The sequence below is a fragment of the Quercus robur genome, chromosome 1 (assembly GCF_932294415.1).
Source record: "Quercus robur chromosome 1, dhQueRobu3.1, whole genome shotgun sequence".
In the NCBI taxonomy this organism is placed as follows: domain Eukaryota; kingdom Viridiplantae; phylum Streptophyta; class Magnoliopsida; order Fagales; family Fagaceae; genus Quercus; species Quercus robur.
The window spans coordinates 13,163,425-13,182,253 of NC_065534.1; the positions used below are offsets into that span (position 1 = coordinate 13,163,425).

Sequence of the window (18,829 nt, forward strand, 5' to 3'; positions counted from 1 at the left end):
GGAAGTTCTTCGGGGCTTTGGAGGCTTGAATCCGATGAGCTTTACCAATTTATGGTTTCTTGGAGTTTCTGAAGGCTTTTAAGCTTGATTCCAGTGACCTTTAAGATCTACGAAGATGATTTGGATGATTTCTCTTCGAATGTTCTTCGTATTCAAAGTTGAAGTTCTTGAAGTTGCTGGAGGTTTCAGGGCTTGATTCCAGCAGAGCTCCAGTACTTCTGAGTGCTTCTGAACCTTCTCTGATGCTGCTTGTGCTCCGGATGGCTTGGTGTCCTTCCCCAAGATGTCTTGGTGTCCTTCCCCAAGATGTCTTGGTGTCCTTCCCCAAGTTGTCTTAGGAAGGCTTCTATTTATAGGAGTTTGGAGGTGGGTGAGCAACACGTGGCAGAGTCTGATTGGTGACACATGTCACAGCCTGATTGGTCCGCTTATGTCATCGCTTACACGTGCTGGATTGATAAGTCATCGCTTACACGTGCGAGGCTGCTTGTGTTATCGCTTACACGAACGCTGATGCGTGATTGGTTTTTGCATGACACTTGGCAAATTTCCGTTGGCTTCTGAATAGTAATAGCAAAACCTAGCAGCAATACGTGGTGCTTTGTAATTGGCTGTATTTTGTGGACTTGGTAATGTGACGTGTCAGCTTGTGATAGGTCGGGAATTTTCAGACCTCTTCAAGTATTTGACAATTCCTTTAGGTGTATGCAATTCCTCGTCCCACATGCACTAGATTATTATAGGGAGGAATCTCATGGGGGTGGCCCTAAGATGTTGGCGAAAGGTTTTAAACCTAGGATTTCATGGATATCATGACAACTTAGAAACCACTAAGTCTTATTTTAAAGGTACATGATCACAATTTCATTCATCTATTAGCTCCAAAGCAAATTTCAGTTAGTTTAATTGGTAAAGTCTTTCGTCATTAAATAAGAAATATGTGGTTCAATTCTTACCTACACTAAAAACCAATTAATGTCCTAATCTGATGATAAATAGCAATCGCCAATTCACCGGGAGTGGAAAATTAAATGTAGAAATTTAAAAGCAAGGTTTTATTTATTTATTTTTTAGCTAAAGAAAAATAAAACCAAGGTTTTAGATATTTATACAACTCCCTAAAATGATATGATTTCCCTCTTATGCACGATTAACTCCCTAAAATGCTCAATTAATTGTTTGCCATGATTTCGGTTAGTCATGTCCACTATCATTAATTTTTTACGATTCATTTCAATTACTGTTTTAAAGCGTTGAATACATGTCCCCCACCAGGCCCACCTTTATCTTTTTTTGCCTAAATATTGAATACATGCATTGCCGTTATATGCATACTATTCTCCCTTCAAGTAAAAGGAAAATGCAAAAACCATACTTTGTTGAATAATGCTAGAGATATAAACTATTTTACAAAAAAATTTACAAACTATCGATATGGTGAGTGATTATTGGTAAATGAAAAAGTGATATTAATGATGGATTTAAATGAAAACCAATAAGAGATTGACTACATCAACATTTTGTAAAAAAGGTCATTCTACGGTACCCATATATTTTTTTGGTGGGTACGGTACCTGCTAAAATCAGAACCATAGATTTTACTTGCTCTAATCCTAACCATTATTTTATTTTAATGAAAAACCTGCTACCGTTCAAGCGGGTTTAGTATAAAAGCCAAAAAAAAAAAAAAAACACAGTCACATACTTTTTCATCTGAGCCCTGGACTCTCTCGCGTTCTCCTCTCTCAAACCGCTTCTCATCTCACTTGGGTGATCTTCATCTCTGTCTAGTGGCTTTACTCACCGATGAACGTTTCTCAAAAAGATCAAAATCACTTTGATATAGTGGAACTAGAAGGTTAGGATCAAAACCCTAATTCCATAAAATATGCAAAATCTCTTAATTGCCATGTTTGTTTTGTTTCCCCAAATTCTTTGTTTGTTTTTTCGGAAGCAACACAAAAATCGAAGATGGTAGACATTGAGAGTTCATGTATTATCTTCACTTTATAGGTTTGAACCGATTTGCTCTCTTCTTGTTTGTTTTTTCAGATGGCTAGTCATGTTTATTATATTTGGATTTTTAGGACTGGAGTCAAATATGTTGATCATGTAGCAATTAAACTTTGCAAGCTCAATTTTGTGCTTGGGAATAACATTAATTACCTCTCCATTACAGAGGAAATATAATTATGGCTAATGGATGGTTTTTTAATGGTCTATTACGAGTACATATTTGTTAGTATTGTTATCTTTTCAGTATAATGCTTCTCCCCCCTCTCTTCACATCGCCTTAAATCTAGTCACCATTATTGTAGCTGATTTGGCTGTATACAATATGTTAGAGCCTCAGTTTGTTTTTTCCAAGTACAACTATAATTTTAGTCCTTATTTTTTAGAAGAGTAAATTTCATCTTAAATTGGGTTTGACTTCTAAATGGGAATATATATATATATATTGCTAGGCCAGGGCTGTTCCCTTCAAGGGAATATATATAGTTCAGTTGGAGAAGTCATGCTTCAATGTAAAATTATGCTTCAGGCTATATTTGGTGCGACGTGCTTTTATGTTGGTCAATGAAATGAATTTCTTTGGGTAATGATTGTTTATTAAGAACCTAGTTTAATCTTTTGAATCTTATTTGATACAAATAGGTTTTTTTGGCTTGGACTTGTTGTCCATATATGCTATTGAATTCTTGATAATTAGGCAAGTGGCAGAACAATTGATGATTATGCATGAAGAATACTTGAATAGAAATCAATAGGTCTCAACTGTAAGTTAAAAGATTTTTTCTCAAAGCAGAGAGGTAACCACAGTTATAGCCATTAGACTGAAATATTCTTTACTTCATGTCTTTGCTATGCATCTTCTCATGTCATATGAAGCAACATTTCATTCTTTAAGGTTTCTTTTCGTTGAAAATTAAAAAAGTTTTGATGCCATGTTAGAAGATTCAAGTTACAATGTAAAATAAGAGGTTGAGATTGATTATGTTTTGAAAGTATTGAATTTCTTATGGAAACAAGGTCGATTGGGTTACACACATATTTCGCTGGTAAGTCCAACTTTTTTGATCTCTTAACGATTAATTACTTGTGTTTCTTGATTAATTGTCCTAGTTTAGTTGATGTGTTTTTCATCATCCTCTCATTCAAATTTTTTTTTTTTTCTCTTTTTGTTGTATACAATTTTCATTAGACGACACTAGTATTTATAGAGGTAGAGAGTTAACATGCACTAAAGTTTCATATTGTTCAACCAATTTTGGGTTTATTTTGATGATAGTAGGTTCTAAAATAAATTTGCTACAGGCCACCTTTAGTGCATAATTTGGTATATCCTATGTCACTATGAAACTTGCTTATTTGAAGACCAAAGTTAAGTTCTACTTTGTGTTTTTGTTCTTGCAAATAAACTAGTTATACTATTTTTTTTTTTTTTAAAGAAGAAAAAAAAAAGGGGCTAGTTATATTTGTCCTCTATGGCAAGAGAGGTAAGTTTGATTTTTTTTTTTTTTTTTTTTTTTTTTTTTTTTTTTTTTTTTTTTTTCTTTTTCTGCTATGTTGTTTATTGTTTGTGTGTGGGCTGCTGTATTATCCTGACAAACTGTAGTGTTAATTAATGAGGATTATGTACTTATTCAATCTTTGGAAATCTGATTTACTTATTTTTATACATAATTCCTTGAACTTATAAGATTTAGCTTTGAAGAGTGTGAATATTAATTTTCATGTGTTGATTGAAGCTAAGTCCTTGTTTTAAGTTTAAAGTTTAACCCTAAATGACTACACGAAATTGTAATTGCAATGACTGAGTTCTATGCTGCCTTATGGCTGCCCAGGGGTATTTTGGTTACTTAATTAAGAATGTTAATGCAAGTAAGAAAATCAAAGAATGGCTTGTTAATACTCTGCCATTTGGTTATTTAAAAAATGTCATTTTGGAAAAAATCATTTACTTTGCATTTGGTAGACAAGCTGTAAAAACCTAATGAATTATTAAACCCTTGTAATTGAATTGAATGTGTTTCCTTCGTTATATGATTGAATATGAACGTGAATATAATGATTTTTCTTTGGTTATGTGAATCATGTTTTTTGATATATGTATCTTGTGTTTGGGGAACCTCTTTGAGGTAGGATTAGGATTTCCTTTATTTTGAGAGCTAGGTTTTAGAAATGTATGTATAAGTTTATGCTAAGGTAGAATTAATAGTAATAACCTTTGATATTTGGTATAGGTATTACCAACGCCCAAGTCTGAGCTCCTTCGACCTTAGGCTCTTGATTTCTCTGCTTTCAGGTAAGGGATAAGTGATATGAGTATTTGGTAAGTCATGAGGTTATTTTAAAAAGATGATTATGCACTAAAAGGTTTTGAATAGAGATATTGCATACAATCATGTTTTAGACAAAGATATGTTTGTTATGCTTACAAAATCTAAAGTATATAAAATAATATGCATGAAATTAAAAGATGCTCTCCTATTTGAATATCCATAAAATGAAATATGTTTGTTATGCTTACAAAATCTAAAGTATATAAAATAATATGCATGAAATTAAAAGATGTTCTCCTATCTGAATATCCATAAAATGAAATGCTTTGGTTTACATGCATTCTTATTAAATTCTCATGTAACTTACCCTTATTGAGCTATTTAGCTCACCCCTTCTACTTTTTCAGTCAACAGGTTTTATTCTGGAGCAGAGGGAGCCTTAGTCGAGTTTTGAGAGGAACTGGTTTTAGCTTTAAAAGTATAGCCCCTGTTTTGGAAGTTTGATGCTTAGCTTTGTACTATTGTGTATTTTAGGATCTAATGAAAGTTGTGTACTTTAATATATTAAGAGATGTATTATGGGAAATTCCGAAATTGAATGACTAGTGGATTAAGTTATCCCTTGGTGTACAATATAGATGCTTTGAATATCAAGTGAAAAATTATATATTAAAGTAAAGAAACAACAATGAAAAGAAAGAGGAAAGCTTTTGTTTAAAAGTTTAGTTGGTTCTTGTTAATATCAGGTTCATGCTTGATATTATCATGCTGGTCATGGTCACAAATCCAGGTATTGGGTTTGGGTCATGACAGTTGCTCTTACTTCATGCACCTTTTTTCAAGTTCAGTATCAGTCAAATCAACTTCTAGACAAAAACAAAGAATATGTTGTTGCTAAACATCAAAATTTGTTGAGTTCTTCCAATTTTCTGTTTGTAGCAAGCCTTTTTCTTCTCCTTCTAAATAGGCATCCAAATCAACCAAATTTCAACAATAGTGTTTAGCAGTTTGAACTTTAAGAAATAAGCTTCTAGGGTTTAATGATTGCCTTGGTTGTTTTAATGAGTTGGCATGCTCTTTGCAAGGATAACTCTATCTGGGGTTTAAAAAGAAGGCACGACAAGTGCTTGAGGAAATTTCTGATAGAATTTCAAATAGGGATTTCTCAATTCAATTAGTTATATGATAAATTCATATTTTGCAAGCCCAAGTTGTTACTAATAGCAAATTATTAGTTGGCTATGATGACAGATTTTTAGTTATCATTTTGTGAATTGGATTGTCAATGGCTTTTTCATTATCTCATGTATTTATTAAAAATGTTACTAAAATTAAAATGTAGAAGGTTTAAGAAAAAAAATAATTGGAAAAAATATTTTATGATCTTAATTCCAAATCCAAATCCAAATTTAGGTATTCCAACAATGGAATTTCAAATCCTTCATTGTATAAAAATACTCAAACAAGGAATTTTAAAATAAATGGATTTCAAATTAAGGCATTTAAATCTATTGATTTAAAATCCAAATCCAAATGTTGCCATCTAAACACAACCCTAAGCTTTTTTTGTAGGAATTTCAAAATAAAACTTAAAAAAATTTAAAATCATAAGGTTTAGGTCAACACTAGGGCACTAAGTTGTGGTACTAACTACTAAATATATTAGTTAAAACAACCTTCCAAAAATGCATGTGTGTGTGTGTGTGTGTGTATACAAGATAGTGTTTTTTAGATAACTTATCATATTTTAAATTTCAATAAGTATACTACAAAATACAACAACTTAATGACAAAAGAAAATTTATAAGTTCCACCGAGAATTTTAGGGGGGGGGGGGGGGAAGCAAGTAGAGTGATTATATAAATTTTTTTTGTCATTTTGGTCTTGCAAATAATGGTTTTAGGGGGCATTTTGGTCATTTGTTAGATTTCAAGGGTCTTTTAGTCATTTTATAGGTTTCTAAAGGTAATTTGGTCATTTTTTAGGTTTTAGGAGTATTTTGGTAATTTTTTAGGTTTCAGGGGCATTACAGTCATTTTTTAGGTTTCAGCCTTCAGGGTCATTTTGGTCATTTTTAGGTTTCACGGTCATTTATGTCATTTTGTAGGTTTTAAGGGTATTTCAGTAATTTTAGAGGGTTTAAGGAGGGTATTTTGGTCATTTTATTGGTTTCGAGGGTATTTCGGTCATTTTCTAGGTTTCAAGTGTATTATGGTTAATTTTTAGGTCCTAAAGGTATTTCAATCACTTTTTAGGTTACGAGGTCATTTTAGTTATTTTTTAGGTTTCAGGGTCATTTTTTAGGTTCTAAGGGTATTTCGATCATTTTTTAGATTTCAGGTGCATTATGGTCATTTTTTAGGTTCTAAGGGTATTTTAGTTACTTTTTAGGTTACAAGGTCATTTCAGACTTTTTTTAGATTTCAGGGTCTTTTAGGTCATTTTTTAGGTTCTAAAGGTATTAGAGGGTATTTCAGTCATTTTTTAGGTTTTAGGATCATTTCAGTCATTTTCTTGGTTCTAAGGGTATATCAGTCATTTTTTAGGTATTAAGGGTATCACAGTAATTTTGGAGAGTTTGGGGGGGGGGGGTATTTTTGTCACATGTGATGTTGGTACTGTCTACTGTGACAATGAAACCATCAAATGTGAGAAAAAAATAAGGGAACTATTAAATGTGATAAAAGTATGGTCACATGAAATGTTGGTACTGCCCAATGTAACAATGGAATTGTCAAGTGTGAGAAAATAATAGGGTACCACCGAATGTGACAAAAGTACAGTTAGATATGATGTTGGTACTACCTAATGTGATAATAGAACCATCAAATGTGAGAAAAAGAAAAAGAAAAAAAAGAACCACCAAATGTGACAAAAGAATAGTCACATGTGATGTTGGAACTGCACAATATAAGGATAGAGCCGACAAATGTGAGAAAAAAAATAAAAGAACCACTGAATGTGACAAAAGTATAGTCACATGTGATGTTAGTACTACACAATGTAAGGATTGAACTATCAAAAGTGAGAAAAAAAAACCACCAAATGTGACAAAAGTACTGTTAAATGTGATGTTAGAACTGCACAATGTGAGAATGGAACCATCAAATGTGAAAAAAAATAAGGGAACCACCAGACAAAAGAATTGTCACATGTGATGTTGGAACTACACAATGTGAGGATGGAACCGGCAAGTGTGAGAAAAAAGTAAGGGAACCACCCAATGTGACAAAAGAACTGTCACATATGATGTTGAAACCGCACAATGTGATGATGAAACCGTTAAATGTGAGGAAAAAAAAGTAAGACAACCACCAAATATGATAATGAAACCGTCAAATGTGAGAAAAAAGTAAGAGAACCACCAAAAGTGAGAAAAGAACTGTCACATGTAACATTAGAACTGCACAATATGAGAATGGAACCCTCAAGTATGAGAAAAAAGTAAGGGAATCACCCGATGTGACAAAAGAATTGTCACATGTGATGTTGGAATCGCACAATGTGAGGATGAAACCATCAAATATGAGAACAAAAAGTAAAGGAATTGCACAATGTGAGAAAAGAACTGTCACATGGGATGTTGGAACTGTACAATGTGAGGATGAAACCATCAAATGTGAGAAAAAAGTAAGGGAACCACTAAATGTGAGAAAAGAACTGTCACATGTGATGTTGGAATTGCACAATGTGAGGATGGAACCGTCAAATGTGAGAAAAAAATAAGGGAACCACTCAATGTGACAAAAGAACTGTCATATATGATATTGGAATCGCACAATGTGAGGATGAAACCATCAAATGTGAGAAAAAAAAGTAAGGGAACCACACAATGTGAGAAAAGAACTGTCAAATGTGATGTTGGAACTGCACAATATGGGGATGTAATCATCAAATGTGAGAAAAAAGTAAGGGAACTACCAAATGTGAGAAAAGAACTGTCACATGTGATATTGGAACTGCACAATGTGAGGATAGAACCGTTAAATGTGAGAAAAAAGTAACCTGGTATAACAGGTTACCTACTAGTAGCTACCGTACCCCCCCTTTTTTTGGGAAGGTACCGTAGAATTACCCTTGTAAAAATATTATAAAATAGTTTGTGTCTATAGTATTACTCTTTTTTGTTAACTACCTAAATTAATTGTTTGTCATGGTTTCGCATAAACTATAAATGGCTGATATGATTTCCCTCGTATTCACTATTAACTCCCTAAAATTCTATTTCAGCACCAAAAAAAAAAAAAAAAAGTCCCTAAAATTCTATTAATTGTTTGCCAAACAAATCTGGAGATTAAAGGTGGTTTCTAACAAGGTCCACTCTTTGCCCGCATGGCTAAGGGAGAGTGTGGTGGTCACTCCTTGGCCCAATGGGTCCAGAAAGGGCACTATTACGGCTCACTCTCCCCAAAAATAAAACCAATGAACACTTTAGGGTTTATTTAGACCAAAGATGGACTCAGGTGGGGACCAAAGGGGCCCGGCCCCACCTGGTCCAATTTATTTTTTTTTTGTCATTCTATATTTCATTTTATGGTTGGGTTCACTTCTTCCCAATCAGTCTAACTAGCCTAATCCAAATAGGAACTATCCAATTTAAAAACTTAACAAAAACAATAAAAATATTCACAATGGTAATTGTATTTTTAGCCAAAAAAAAAAAAACTATTTTACCACAAAAGAAGAAAAAAAAATCATGTGTTATTGTAGAAGTTAAAGGCTAAAGCTAAAGTTTTTGCAATTACAGGAAACTCGTATAAATACCAGTTGATTGTAATAAGTTGTTAAAAATAAAATACAATATTTTATTAAGATTATATTTATTTCTTCTTTTAAAAACCTCAAATTCTCTCTCTTATTATTTTAATGAGTTGTTTATATTATTTTAAATGAAGTGATAAAAAAATAGAACATTTGATATTGAGTGTATTGTAAAGTGAGGTGGTAAAATAGATAAAATAGTTTTTTTTAGCACCACTACTGTAAATGTTCTAACTTAAAAAAAAAAAAACAAAATCCTAGCCAAGCCTTATATTTAAAAAAAAAAAATTTATTTTATTTTTATTTTTGTTTTTGTTGGTAAATGATTGCATCTTAATGTATTTAGAAACAATAATTTTATGTATATATAATTTTTTTAATACTATATGGATGTCTATTTGAATTTTTTTTTCTTTATACACTGGCCCCTGCTACCTTAAAATCCTAGGTTTGTATTTTAGACAATGTTTGGGGTCCTGCTAGATGAGCTCTATACTCTAGTAACCATATGGTTTGGGGTCAAGCTAGCTCTCTACTTGAGTAGGGTGATTTAGGAATGAAAACTGTCCTTGCATAGGGCTCTAGGCTAATGATATGAATTTTCAGGATAGAGAAATACTATGTTCACAATAAATTTTAAATGGTAGGTTGTTATTGATTATTATAGGTGAGCAAAAAAATAATTTTAGTTGTAGATTCAAATTAGAATCAATAACAATTAATCACATATGATTTGTTGTAAAAATGTTGTAGAGATACACTTATCTTTAACATAACAAGGCCACATTGGTTTTTTCTTTTCTTTTCCTTCTTTAAGTTGTGTTTGGATGAAAGATTGAATATATATAGGTAATGGAAAAAAAGGACATAAAAAGAAATGAATGGAATAAAATTAAATAATCTTATTTGGATGTTTTAAAATAAATGATTGGATTTAATGAAATGTAACTCATCTTGTTTGAGAGTGGCATAAAAAAATGGAATGAAATCATATTATACCAATATTACTATTATACCTATATTTGAAAATAAATGGTTGAATGTATAGAAGACTAGGCGTATTTTGGAAGTTTAAATCAAAATTTTTCATAAATTCAAATTCTATTCCTTTCGATTTCTCCCAATTTTGGCATGATGAAAATTTGAGGTTTTGAGGGAAAATGGAGGTATGAGCATGCCCTCTAACCCATTCTATACTCTCCCACTTAATCTACATAGTAATATCAATCTTGGGTCTTCTTCAAAGTTGATAAAAGTTATTCTTTGATTACATTATATTTGTATTTTCAGAGTAGCAAAGCAATTGGAGAAAAATAGTTTAAAAGAGAAAGCTTCAACTCCAATTCCAATTGCGACTAAAGCACTTAATGAAGATCAAAATCAAGTTGCACCCTCCTCCTCCTCCTCCAACCAATTAATTAATACCAATCTCTCTCTCTCTCAATTTTTTTTAAAAAAAAAAAAAAAAAATTGGGTTTAACTTTAATTGTAATTTTTCTATTTTTTTTATCCTATAAGGGTAAATTGCAAATTACACTCCTAAAGTTTCGAGGTGTTTGAATTTTACACTTTGAAGTTTTAGAATTTAGGTTTCACTCCCTAAAGTTTGGGGGTATTTGGATTTTATACCTTTAAATTTTGAAATTTTAGGGTGTAAAATCCAAACATCCTTAAATTTTGGGGAGTAAAGTCCAAACACCTATAAAATTTAGGGGGTAAAATCCAAAATTTGAAATGTTAGGGTGTAAAATCCAAACACCCCAAAACTTCAGGGGTGATGGTGGGTCTATATGGAGACACCCTTCTACTAATCACAACTTGTCACATGGACGAGTTCTGACAAAAGTTGTGCCACAATTTATGGCACCAGCATTAGTCCTCCATTTTTTTGCCTTTTCTTTGCTTCTTTCTCATTTGTCTTTTCTTTACTCTCTCTCTTACGTAGCAATGTTCTATTTTTTATATTTGTTTTCTCTTTCTCTAAAAATTAAAAGCTGAAGAAATGTATCAAGTTATCATTCATTTTCCTCTCCAGGCACTATAGTTTATTTTATTTTATTTTAAATATATTTTGACTATAAAATATATAAGATATTCTATTAATTGATACTGAACTGATATATATAATAAATAATACGGTATATATATATATATATATATTTTTTTTTTTTTTTAAAGAAATGGTATACATTTGGTTATCAATTTTGAATTTTGATTTTGAGTAATTTTTTAAAAATGTTGTTTGACACTTTGTGATATGTGGATTTGTGTTTAATTTATAATTTATACAATTAAACGGTGTCTTTTCTTTGAATTGATGATTTTATGTTGTATGAGAATATATATATACACACACACACATAGTTTTTTAAGAAACCTGAAATACCTTGAAACAGTACATCGAAATAGGTCGATACTGAAATATTTCATTCTATTGGACAAACCGAAACGAGATACGGAACAGTATTCATAACATTGCTATTGAGAGCTTCCTATCCTACAAGCGGTGTAGGCTTGAAGGATAATTAGCGAAGGTGGCTTGGTTGTTGTATCTCAAAGGCGGCACACACAATGTTTAGTCTACTGTATCGGAAACCCTGTAGACACTTGTATCATCTTATGACAGTGATTTGGTCCACATCTCAACCCCACTATCTAAAACATTTATGAATTGATGGTAATTTGCTTCTAATGTTATGAGATTAATTTAAAGCATCATCGAGGTAATATTTCTCTACTATTCTCTAATTTTATGGTATATTCTAATTTATGTGAATTTTATCATTTTTTTTTTTTTTTTTGCTGAATGTGAATTTTATCATTTATATGATATCTTGAATGTAATGAAATTCAATTTATTTATTAATTATTGTTATTAGGAACAACATAATGTATACCTATACATATACAATAGAGAAGCTCTCAAACAATTGGCAAGGCATTAATGGTTACATATACATATACAATACAATATTTGTTTAAATTTCAACCTTTATAGGCATTAATACCTATACATATACAATCCAGTTACTCAAACGAATTTCTCGCAAGGCATTAATGGTTACATATACATATACAATACCATATTTGTTTGAATTTCAACCTTTATAGGCCTTAATACCTATACATATACAATCCAGTTACTCAAATGAATTTCTCTTCTCAAACGAATTACAGTACGTAGCCACCTTTGTAACTATTAATGCCTTGCTTATTGTTTATAAAGCAACCTTTATGGATAAACAAATTTTTGTTCTCACAGTATGTAGCTACCTTGGTAGGGTTTGGCTTAATTACCTCCGGTATTTTTTTTAATTGGAATATCTTTTTGTTTTAATGAGAAACAGTCACATCACCTACTAACGAAATAAAATGTGGAGATTAGAACCCACTATCACTTGCCATTGTGTATTTAAAACAAAAGGAAACTTTTAGTTAAACAAAAAATACTGAAAGTAAGCCAAATTTACATTTGTAGCCATTAATGCCTTGTCAATTGCCATAACCATAAGCCAAACCCACATTTTTTATTTTTATTTCTTATTCTTGGCCACATACGCCTTGAAATCTAACTTTTTTTTTTTTGAGAATCCAGTCAAAGCATTTTATTTAGGTAGGCTAGTCATGTCAGCCTCAAAGATGGGTACAAGGTCTGGTGGCACTTCGTCCATCCAGACAGTCATAGAGGGTAAAAATTTGGCCTTACGAGCTAAAGAATGGGCCAACTTATTGCACTGTCTACGTACAAAGGACACATTAAAAGTTGAGCAATATGAGCTAAGAACTAAAATATCCTTTATGATGTGACCATGTTGCGCCAAGCTGTTGTCTCCAGTCTTCAAGGCTTTAAACAGAGTCTCGTTGTCACCTTCTAATATGATATTTGCAAGGCCGATTTCTAATGTATACTCCGTCACTCTTCGTGCTGCGAGTGCTTCAGTCTCAATCACAGTGGTTGGCAGTGGGATCTGTTGTGTCAATGAGGCCATTACGAGACCTTCACTATTTTAGATTACAACTCCTAGTCCAACCTTACCATCTTCGGCGAAGGTTGCCGAGTCATAATTAATCTTGTATCTTGGAGCTTCTGGCAGAGCCCAGGCCACCTGTCGTTGACCTCGATGCAGAGAAGGGATTGCTGGGGGGTCCAGTGCTTCAAACCGCCGGTCCCGAGCATGCTCTATTATTTTGTCTAGTGGCAGAGCAGTCTTGCCAAGTCGGAGGTTGTTACATCGATTCCACAGATTCCAAATAACAAGGGAAAATAACTCCGGCTCCTTATTACCTACAAAAACAAAATCCATAATATCAGTAAAAGTCCTGCTGCCTTTGAGTGTGTCGTGAACCCATATTGGAGTTTGACTCCATAGTGGGTTCAGCATAGGGCAGCAGTACAGGGCATGGTTCGTGTCTTCCTAGTGCAATCTGCAAATATCACACAAGCTGTCAGAGATAATTTTGCGTCGAACAAGGTTCACTTTGGTGGGTAAGGAGTTTGTGCACGCACGCTAGACCAGGTTTTTAACCTTGTTTGGCACTTCCAGGCCCCATATTTTTTTCCATAGAGGCTTCATGGCTTTAGTGTTAGAGGGTCCCGGTTGTTGGAGTGTGGATGCTTCTTGTAAGAATCTATAGCCCGACTTTACAGAGTACACCCCATCTGGATTAAAAGGCCAAATCAGAACATCTTCTTGAATGGAGCGACACAGAGGAATGTTTTTAATGATAGCTGCCTCAAAATCATAGAAGACCTGGTCCACCACATCCTCTTTCCATGTTCTATTCACTGGGTCGATCAAATCACTCACCCATATTGTACTCTCCACATCTGGCTGAGGTGATAAAACTCTGGGCTTGTTTTTCATAGGGAGTTAGTTGTCCCCTCACACCCTAATTGAATTTCCCAGTACCTATTCTCCATACCGCTCCACGGTTTATTACCTCTCTTCCCTTTATTATGCTTTTCCAGGCGTATGAAGTATTATTCGGGGATCGTGCTTCCATCACAGAGGTATTTGGAAAAAATTTGGCTTTGAAGATTTTGTAGAACAGTGATTGGGTATCATGTAGCAGTCTCCATGTTTGTTTAGCCAAAAGTGCATCATTGAACATGGCTAAATTTTTGAACCCCATGCCCCCTTGTGTTTTAGGCTTGCACAGATCCGACCATTTCACCCAATGGATTTTTCGGTTGTCACCTCTTTGGCCCCAAAAAAATTTCCGGATTAAAGCCTCAATCTCATTGCACAGAGTGGTTGGTAGTTTAAAACAAGACATTGTGAAGGTGGGGAGAGCTTGAGCAATAGCTTTAATAAGAATTTCTCTACCTGCCTGAGACAAGAGTTTTGATTCCCAGCCTTGTAGTTTCTTCCAAATCTGTTGCTTAATATGAGTGAAGCTCTCTTTCTTGTTTCTACCAACCAAAGAAGGAAGACCCAAGTACTTCTCATATTGCTGAACCATCGTAACTCCCAGCATATCTTTGATCCTATTTTGCATATCAATTTTGGTGGATTTACTAAAGAAGAGTGTGGTTTTTGCTCTGTTTATTTGTTGGTCAGAGGCACTCTCATAATTAGCAAGAATGTTCAACAAAGTTTGGCATTCATTCTCCGTAGCCCTGCAAAATATTAAGCTATCATATGCAAAAAGCAAGTGGGTTAGTTTAGGCCCATTGTGATAGATTGACACGCCTCTAATTTCACCATTATCTGCTGCTTTACTTATCAATCCATGCAGCCCTTTTGTGCACATGAGAAAAAGATATGGAGATAGGGGGTCTCCTTGTCGAAGTCCCCTTGATGGTGTGATGTGGCTGTGGGGTTCCCCATTTATCAAAACCGAGTATGAAGCCGTGGTAATGCATGCCATCATCAGTTTCACCCATCTATCTTCAAAACCCATCTTCACCAAGACTTTCTCCATAAAAGACCATTCCACCCTGTCATATGCCTTGCTCATATCCAACTTCAATGCCATAAAACCAATCTTACCCTTATTATGATTCCTCATGTAGTGCAGTGTTTCAAAAGCCACCAGGATATTATCTGAAATCAAATGATCAGACATAAAAGCACTTTGGTGTTCCGAAATGAGTTGAGGCATAATAAGTTTCAATCTGTTAGCCAAAACTTTTGAGAAAATTCTATAAAGCACATTACTCAAACTTATTGGTCTAAATTGAGCCACATATTCTAGGTTTTTAACCTTAGGAATTAGTGTGATGAAAGAGTGACAAAGTGACTATGGTAACACACCACTGTTGAGATAATGCAAAATGGAGTGAGTAACATCAGACCCAATCAAAGACCAATAGTTTTGGTAGAACAAAGGGGGAATACCATCGGGGCTAGGAGATTTCAGGGGGGCCATCTGCTTGATTGCCACCTCCACCTCTTCAATAGTAAACTCTCTATCAAGCTACACATTCATGTCGAGTGTAATCACATGTGGAATAACTTCAATCACTTTGGTCAGACCACTCGGTTCAGCAGATGAAAATAAATTCTGGTAAAAGTGTAAAATAGTGTCATTCACATTCACATGCCCATCACACCAATTACCCGTGGCATCCCGTATCTTGGTGATGTAATTTCTTTGGTGTCGTTGGGAGGCTTTACTGTGGAATAATTTTGTATTACGATCACCGTCTCTAAAACATTGTATTCTTGAGCACTGGCCCCACATCTTGGATTCTTTATCTAGCAACTGATTTATTTCCCTTTCAAGCAATTTCATACTGATCGAGTTTCCAAACCAAGCTGCCATCTTTTCTGCTTGTTTTAATTGCTTCTGTTTATTTTCCAGTTCTCTTTTGACACTGCCAAAACATTTCTTACTCCACCGAGTCAGTTCTCTACCACACTTGTCTATTTTGTTGAGAACTCTAATGTCCCACGGGTCTACAACTCTCTCCCTCCACACGGCTTCAACTGTATTAGTGCACCTTTCATCCGTTAGCCACATCTACTTAAATCTAAATGGTTTATGAAAGCTGGAGTCCATCTCTTCCGGAGTTATCCGCAACGGTTTATGATTAGAGGTAGTTACGTCTAGGTGATGGATTTTGGTACCTGGGAACCTTGTGAACCACTCAGCTGTGGCAAAACCTCTGTCAAGTCTCTCAAAAATTGTGTAGTCAACAAAATGCTTATGCCAAGTGTAAGGAAAACCCATGTATCCCAAGTCTATGAAGCTACAATCATCCAAGGCGTCCGTAAAAAGTTGCATCTGTGAATGTGGCCTGGTTCTTCCTCCTATTTTTTCGGACTGGCGAGTGATCTCATTGAAGTCTCCAGCACATAACCATGGTGAAGTGTTCCTACTTCTCAAGTTTCTTAACTTATCCCACGATTCATGTCTTTTTTGGGTGTTTGGTTCACCATAAAAACCGGTGAATCTCCATTCATCAGGTCTATGCTTGTTAATTGTGGTGTCTATATGGTTCGGGGAGAAAGTTTCAATGTCTAAGCTGAAATCTTCCTTCCAAAAAATTGCCAGACCACCTGCTTTATTTCTTCTTGGAACCTCAAACAGATTCTTGAATTGAATTTGTCTTTTCACCCATTCTAGCCTAGCTTTATTTGCTCATGTTTTGGCTATAAACACAACAGAGGGATCTTTTGCCCACACCAAATCTGCAAGCTGATCTTCTGTCAATGGGTTCCCAAGCCCATGACAGTTCCATACAAGGAGACTCATTGCTTCTGGTAGGGCTGATAAACAGCCTCTGCCAATATCTGAACATTTTCGTTACCACTCTGAGAAACCACAATTTTCTTATTGGGTAACCCAGTATGGTGTGTAGGGTTGCTAGCTGGCCTTTTCTGACCTAGAACTTCAAAGTTATCAGAGGTTGGTTCTCCTCCAGGTCTGTGTAAACTTTTCCAGGTTGTGGGGTTGGCTTTGTTTTGTGAAGGCTCTTTGAAATTTGAAATATCAGAGAGGGGGTTGGGTGGTGTTGGTGGCGTGATAGTATTTTTGGAGGGAATAGTAGGGCAATGAGTTGACGTTGTATTATGGGCTAATGTGGTAGTAATTTTGGAGGGAATAGTAGGGTAGAGGGTTGATGTGTTATATGGGTTAACGTGGAGTTGGCTATGTTTTGTGGGGTCACCGTTAAGTTGGAAATATTAGAGAGAGGGTTGGTTGGAGAGTGTGACGTGGTATTATTTTTGGATGGAGTGGAATAGTGTTTTTGTGTGATATTTTGGGTTAGCGTGGGGTGGGCTATGTTTTGTGGGGTCACCATTAAGTTGGAAATATTAGAGAGAGGGTTGGTTGGTGAGTGTGACGTGGTATTATTTTTGGATGGAGTGGAATAGTGTTTTTGTGTGATATTTTGGGTTAGCGTGGGGTAGGCTTTTTTTTGTGGGGGCACTGTCAAGATAGGAGTTTTAGAGAAAGAGTTAGGTGGTGTTGATGGCATGGTAGAACACTTGGGTTGAATAATGGGGTGATGTGTTGCAGGGATGGTATGGTGTGACATGGGTGGAGAGTTATTTTGAGGTAAAGTGCTGTGGGAGTTGATATCTGTCAGAGGTAATTCAAATTTGCTTAGATCATGGTCAATATCATCAATAACCTTTTGGAAAGAATCCCCATCAGTAAATTTATGCATAAAATCCGTGTGTGAATGAGGCAGGTCATTTGTGGACTTACCAACAAGGAAAGTATCCTGATCCTGCGGATTCGGAGTCTTTCCCGATTTAGTACCTTCCATCTCGGGCTGGGTTGCCGTTTCAAACTGGTTTGACTCAGCTGTCACTGGTGAGTGATGGGTGGGCCCTAGGAAACGTTCTGCAGTTCGTGTAAAAACTAGGGACTGATACCACGGATTTGTTTTTTCCGTTAAACGGCGGCGCTTTAATCCATGACCCGTATTGCTTCTCCGTTTCAGCTAAGGTGCCTTCGCTCTTGATCCACAGATCACAGTCCTTGTCGCTATGTGTCAAACAACCGCACCAGTAGCACAAGTTAGGTAGCCGTTCATAATTGAACGAGACCCACTGTTCCCTATTATCTTCAAAAACAATCACACATCCTCTACAGAGAGGTTGTGAGATATTCACTAAGACGCGGGCCCTCATAAAACTACCCCATCCTCTGTTGGAGCAATTGGTAAGCGGCACACTTGCCCCACTGTTTCACATAAGCCTTCCACCACCTTCTTGTTCATAAACCGAACCGGAATACCATGTACTTGAACCCAAAAATGGGTAAGGTCAAAGGAGAGCTTCTTTACGTCTGAATCCGCTTCAAACCGTTGCAGCACCATAAGGTTTTTATCATAGCTCCACGGTTCATTAGCAAGTATATTATCTACATCATCCTTACTATCAAAAATGAATAGCACTATATGGTTACCAAGATTCTTCAGCCTAAAACCATTTTTGGATCGCCACAAAGCTTGGAAAGTCACTGCAATGGCATCCATATTCAAAGCTCGTTTCGTTAGGAATTTGGCTGCGATAATGTACTCCGTTGTAGCCAAATCTAATCTCATTTAGAACTTAGGGCCTTCCCTTTGAGAAAGAGAGAGTCCCTTCCATTGCTTCGTGAGATCGTCCATGGAGGTGTAGTGTAGTGTTTCCCTAAACCCCAGGAAGAAAAAAGACCCAACAAACCTTAGTGTAACCTTGTTATTTTAGGGGACAAAGACACCTCCAGTGAGGGACGACGATTCTACAACCTAGGAGAAGTTAGGGTTCCTAACTTTCACTAGCGACAGAGAAACGAATTCTACACGCCTTGAAATCTAACTTGTGTTAACGACTAGATTATAA

The 18,829-nt window shown here is 35.2% G+C and overlaps 1 long non-coding RNA gene across 1 annotated transcript; it reads left to right on the top strand.

Moving 5' to 3' along the window:
* Positions 1-1,725: 1,725 nt before the first annotated feature.
* LOC126721964 (uncharacterized) lies at positions 1,726-5,003 on the top strand. The gene is made up of 3 exons (XR_007653936.1): positions 1,726-1,858; positions 4,245-4,306; positions 4,698-5,003. It is a non-coding gene; the product is annotated as an uncharacterized LOC126721964 (long non-coding RNA).
* Positions 5,004-18,829: the final 13,826 nt, after the last annotated feature.